The sequence below is a fragment of the Chamaea fasciata genome, unplaced genomic scaffold, assembly GCF_029207755.1.
Source record: "Chamaea fasciata isolate MVZ Bird 193981 ecotype frontalis unplaced genomic scaffold, bChaFas1.0.hap1 SCAF_29, whole genome shotgun sequence".
NCBI classification, from domain to species: Eukaryota; Metazoa; Chordata; class Aves; order Passeriformes; family Sylviidae; genus Chamaea; species Chamaea fasciata.
Window position 1 is genome coordinate 4,767,919 of NW_027094114.1, and position 6,558 is coordinate 4,774,476.

The window sequence follows — 6,558 nt, forward strand, 5'->3', positions numbered from 1 at the left end:
GTGTAATCAAGTGTGTTAAAAACAGATAGTCCTTTGCCATACAAAAGCAGGACGTTGTCCATTTGTTTAAGACTGACAAGCAGAAACCAGTGCTCAAAACCTGGAAATAACTTTTGTTATTTGTAGTTTAGACTATTTAGATAACATCGATTTGTAGTTTAGACTATGCCCAGGAGCCTTGGAGGACAAGAGACAAAGAAGGCCTGTGCAAAGACCAGGTTCATCCAAGCAGACACCTGAAGGCCAGCTGCCGGATATCTGCTGGGAACTTAATACAGCAGGAAGGAGGCAGTCCAGGAAGGTTTTGGAGTGTATGGAGGACAACTTTTTGTTGCAGCTGGTGAGTGAGCCCCACCAGGGGAGGGCCTATGTTCGACCTGTTGTTTGCAAATAGAGAAGGGCTGGTGGGAGATGTGGTGGTTGGAGGCTCCTTGGGACACAGTGATGATGAAATTATAGAGTTCTCGATATTTGGTGAAATCAGGAAGAACGTCAAGAAGACTTTTACACTGGACTTCCAATCAGCAGACTTTGGCCTATTTACGAGACTTATTCAGGGAGTTGCTAGGGAAGCAGCCCTTAAAAACAAAGGAGTCCAGGGAAGGTGGGCGTGCTTCAAAGCAGAGATCTTGAGGGCAGAGGAACAGGCTTTCCCTGTGTGCCAGAAGATGAGCTGACGAGGCAAACGTCCAGCCTGGATGGGCAAGGAGGTTTTGAAGGAACTTAGGAATAAAAAGAGGATGTATCATCTTTGGAAGGAGGGTCAGGTCAAGGAGTATTTAAGGGGATTGCAAGGGCATGTAAGAAAAGTGTTTGGGAGTCCAACGCTCAATTCAAACTTACTTTGGGAATTTTGTACAGGATATTAAAAAAAGTTTTTCAAATATATTTACTGCAATAGGAAGACCAACCTTTGTTCTGTACTGGATGTGGGAGGGAACTTAGTGCCTAGGAGGAGGCAGTCAGAGAACTGCTGAGCTGCTTGGATGTTCATAGATCTATGGGCCCAGGTGGGATCCACCCCAGGGTGATGAGGGAGCTGGCAGATGAGCTTGTGAAGCCGCTCTCCATCATTTACCAACAGTCCTGGCCCACTGGTGAGATTCCAGATGACTGGAAGCTGAGTAATGTGACACCCATTCACAAGAAGGGTGGGAAGGAGGATCCTGGTAATTATAGGCCAGTTAGCCTGACCTCAGTACCTGGTAAAGGTCATGGAGCAGTTTATATTGCGTCATGGCCAGGGTATCAGAGCCAGCCAGCATGGGTTTAGGAGGGGTAGGTCATGTTTGACCAGTTTTTATGTCTCCTTTTATGGCCAGGTGACCTGTGTGGTGGATGTGGGAAAGGCTGTGGATGTTGTCTGTTTGGACTTCAGCAAGGCCTTAGGCACTGTCTCCCACAGCACGCTCCTGGAAAAGCTGGCAGCCCACGGCTTGAACAGGAGCACTCTTTGCTGGGTTAACAACTGGCTGCATGGCCGGGCCCAGAGAGTGGTGGGGAAGGGTGCTGCATCCAGCTGGCAGCCAGTCACCAGGGGTGTTCCTCAGGGGTCTGTGATGGGACCAGCTCTGTTCAACATTTGTATTGACGACATGGATGGGGCTCTTGAATCTCTTATTAGTAAATTTTTAGATGACACTAAGCTGGGAATATTTGTTGATCTGTTGGCAGGTAGGAGGGCTCTGCAGAGAGACCTGGAACAGTTGGATGGGTGGGCAGAGTGCAACAAGGTGAAGTTTATTAAGTCCAAGTGCTGAGTCCTGCATTTTGGCCACAATAACCCCTGCAGTGCTCTAGGCTGGGGACGGTGTGGCTGGACAGTGCCCAGGCAGAAAGGGCCCTGGGGGTTCTGGTTGACAGCCAACTGAACAGGAGCCAGCAGTGTGCCCAGGTGGCCAAGAAGGCCAATGGCATCTGGCCTGGATCAGGAATGGTGTGGCCAGCAGGAGCAGGGAGGTCATTCTTCTCCTGTACTCGGCACTGGAGAGGCCACACCTCAAGTGCTGTGTCCAGTTCTGAGCCCTCAGTTAAGAATAACCTTGAGATGCTTAAATGTGTCCAGAGGAGGCAACAAGGCTGGTGAGGGGCTTGGAACATAACTCCTGTGAGGAACGACTGAGGGAGCTGGGGTTGTTTAGCCTGGAGAAAAGGAGACTCAGAGGTGACCTTATCACTCTCTACAACTCCCTGAAATGTGTTTGTAGTCAGGTGGGGCTTGGTCTCTTTCTCCAGGCAGCCACAGACAGAATGAGAGGACAGAGTCTTAAGGCTGAACAAAGGGAAATATAGGTTGGAAATTAGGAAAAAGATTTTTACGGAAAGGGTGATAAAGTTCTGGAATGATCTGACTGGAGAGGTGGTGGAATCACCATCTCTGGATGTGTTTTAAAAAAGACTGGATGTGGCACTAGGTGCCATGGCTTAGGTGAGGTGTTGGGACATGGGTTGAACTCAATGATCTTGGAGGTCTCTTCCAATCCAGTCCTTTTGTCATTCTGTAATTCTGTAAAGGTTTCCAGGTCAAATGGGCTAAGTCAATGAAGCTACTGCTATGATAAGAGTTTTATTTTGAGTTGGATGTTTTATTAAATGGTTTTCCAAGTTCCTTGATTTTCTATATTTTGCCAGTAGAGCTGTGTGTTGCTTTGACCTCTTAGCTCAGTTGGTTAAAGTATGGTGCTAATATCACTAAGGTTGTGGGTTCCATCCCTCTATGGGCCATTAACTTCAGAATTGGACTTATGATCCTTGACTGTTCCTTGCAAATAAGAATATTCTGTGCATCTGTTCATCCTGAGACTATCTGGTTGGCATTTCTCCTTGTGCACCAAACTCGAGTAAGAGAACCTTTGGGTACCCCCATTATTTCAGTGTTCTGGGGTGTTACAGCCCCGCAGGCTCATTATGGCCTCTTGTTTCCATGAGGCCCTGCTGTGTCACACTGGCCCGCAGTGCCATGAGGATCAGGAGTGTCACACAGCTTTGTGACATTTGTCCTCGCTGCCCCTCCCATCCCACTGCCCCACAACCAGCCCCGAGCCACCCGGGAGGGACAGGCCCTGCTGTGCCAGGCCTGGGCTCAGGGCTTGGCCTTTCTGCTCCCTCCAACCAGCCCAGGCCTTGCTCAGCATTGCAGTTCCCTGCTCACAGCCTGCGGCTCCCTGCAATCCTGGCCTCAAGGATCTGCTCTCAGCAGTCCCTGGGGAGCCTTTGGCATTCCCTGCCCTCAGTGTGGCCCAGGGATGCTCCAAGGGACTTGGAGTTTTGCTTCTGCTTCCTTGAGCAGCTTCTTCAACTCTCTCTCCATGCCTAAGCGTCCTGGACTCAGCCCCAAATCCAATGTGGGGCTCATGAAAACACAGAATACCTTCACGAGCTCTTTCTCTCTCTTCAGTTGTCTTCATGTCTCCAATGTAAGACATAAAATACAAATTTCTAAACGCAGTTAAAGATTTCTACTGTAAGGTGCCTTCTCTCAGTTAAAATACTAGTGACCTTGTTATCTTGTACCTCTTGAAAGGTCTCTTTTGTTAAATACCTTTTACCCCATACCTGCCTTCTCTGGTTAAAGGCTATTTATCGCATTATCTTGTACCTATTAAAAGGTCTGCTTTGTTAAATACTGTTTACCCCATACCCATTGTTATTGTAATGCTTTCCCTGTTAAATGCTATTTACCTCAAAGTCTCTTTCTTTAGAACTGTATTCTTCCCCGTCAAGTACCTGTTCCTGCCCTGTCGGCTCCTGCCCTGCTGGCTCCCGCACGGCAACCGGTGACTCCACCCGGTATGTAAATGAAGAAGACTCCCACGGACCTCAGCGCCCAGAAGGAGCAGAAAAAAACCCTAAAAACAACGAGCCAACATGAAACCAAGGGCTAAGACAAACCACTCTGGGTCGGCAGAACCATAGAGAACCTGACAGCAATCAGAGCCGGATTCTGCCTCGTCACCATAACTTGAACAGCACTTGACCAGACAGGGATCTCTAGACCACGAGTTATGAGAGTTTTTCCTGGGGTTCTGCCCAAGGGACTTTCGCGAGGATGGAAAGCCTGGCTCTGCCCTGGGGCAATGGTGAATAGCTTGTTCCCTGCGTTATTCCTCAGGAGCAGTGGCGGTGGGCGCAACCCCTCGAGCCCCCCCACACTCATAGTTGATCTTAGTAAAGGCATTGAGAAGGAGCTGGTCTCCTTACCCGTTCTTATCATTTAGGGCTTGTGCAGCTGCTTGGAGTCAGTTTGGAGTTCTGTTAAGGAGGAAGATTTCCAAGTGTGGTTTTTTTTTTCTTTTTTTTTAACCAAGGGCACATTTTTAATATTTCAGTTCATTGAAGAAGTGACAGAAGCATTCTCCAAGTGATCTTAATTCGGAATGTCTCCTTAGGAGGTCTGGGCATGGTGAAGAATGAGCCCCTTGCAGGCTGACCTTGTTTGGACAACCTGCTCCTCACCCCAACCTCACCATATCTAACCTCACCCACCAAGGACTGACATCACAAAACATAGGAAAAATTACGTTAAAAATAAAATATAATTATTTTTAAATTATAATTATATTTTCCAGATTTATAATGTTATTATTGTTCTTTACATACCTAATTTTATATTTATATTGAAAAAGGTATACATGTTTAGCAACTAAAAACAATATTGGTCATTTGTTCTAAATAACACAATTTCCTTCATTAATTCATTGACCTCTATTGGCTATTGATTTGTCCCTTCTTATGCTAATTAGTCCTGTTTTTAGTCCTTTTGTAATCGTATTCATCATTTTCTCAGAGAGGGTAAAAGGGGCTACTTTGGGGTCCACGGAGACGTTTCTGGGGCACATTTGGGGATGTTTTGGAGCTGGGGAAGGAATTTCTAGAGAACTTAAGGGTCTGGAAGACACTTGGGGGAGCCGCGAGGGCCCTTGGCGGGGCACTAAAGGATTCTGTCGGATAATTCGGGGTCCGGGCGGGCACTTGGGGGGCCCTGAGGGGACTCTCTGGGGCGCGGGGGATGATGGGAGTTGTAGGCGCGGGTAGAACACGGTGTAACGGGGCCGCGGAGCATCACGGGAGTTCGAGGCGCAGCTCCAGTGGCTGTCGGTGGGGCGCAGGGCATGGCGGGAGATGGAGTCACGGCTGGATTAGGGCTCTGTGTGCGCCGCGGAGCATGCTGGGAGCTGTAGTCCCGGAAGTGGCTCGAACGGGACGTTTGGGGTCCGGGAAGGCGCTTGGGGGTCACTTTTGTGTCCGAACCGTGACTTGAGGTCCTCGGGGGGAACGTGTAGGGTTCGGGAGCACTTGGGGGGAACTTGGGGAGCTGTAACCGGCCTCTTGAGGCCACGGGGCATGGCAGTAATTTTAGGCGCAGAACCGTGTTATGAGGGGCTCCGAGGCCAGGGGGGATGATTGGAGATGAATTCCCTGAAGTCGCTCCAAGGGGAATCGGTGGGGTTGGAGCATTCAGGGGATCCAGGGATGCTTTTGGTTGGGGGGGGGGGTGCTAAATGGATGCTGAGGGAACAGTTAGGGATCCTGGAGGGTCTGGGGGACAATTGTTCACTTCAACGTGTTTATTTGCTCGTGAAACAAACATATTGTATTTAAAACTTAATATTCCATAGGCGTAGGTTCCATAGGCATAGATCTCAATAGGTCTAAGTTCAAAAGCAAATGTTCCATGTAACAGAATGATGTTCTCTACTGTTAAAAGCAAAATTAACCAAAACAAACAAAAAAAGAGAGTGTTAACAATTGATGAGAAAGGAACAGAAAAGTTTGTTATGCCACTGTAAACTTTGACTCTGAGTCTACATTTCAAATAACAAAGGTGACCCATCTGAAGGAGGATTTCTCCTCAGGAGAAATGTCTTTCTAGAAGTTTTCTTTGTTGCAAGGAGCTGCCTTTGTGGCAGGAGCCCAGCCCAGCGCAGAAGCACAGATACAGCACAAGGACTTTAATGACTCTCCCGTGGATTTGGTGTTTACATTCAACTCTGTCCCTGAGAGAGTGTTCAAAAAACTTCTCAAGAACTCAAAGTCAAATTGAAACACTGAAGTTTCTTGAAGTTTTAATGGGACCCACAGAGAGACCAAATGGAGAAAGTGTCCCCAGGTTCCATCACTGCAGGCAGTGATGACAGGTGGGGACAAACAAGGCAAAGGTGTCTCTGATGCTGAGCAAACCTGCATGTGTTCCAAAAATGCCAAGGGCCAAGGCCCGAGCCCCAGCCCCTGCCAAGGCACATCCTGTCCCTCCCTCAGTGCTCAGGGCTCTTCCCGGCCCACTGGGATGTGGGGATGTGCAATGCCAAGGGCAGCACCATGGGGCGGCCCCTGCCAGGCTGCTGAGCAGGGACAAGGAGGCAATGAGGCCCCAGGCCTGCAAGGGTCACTTGTCTCCTCCTCATGGCTCAGGCCCAGGCCCAGCAGCCATGGCCAAAGTGCTGCAGGAGTTGGCTTTGTCAGGGCCTTGCAGCTGCTGCCCATCCCTGTGCCCTGTGCAGCCCAGGCTGTCCTATGGTGTCCGTACCCTGCGCCTGTGTCCTTGCAGGCTGTCGTCAT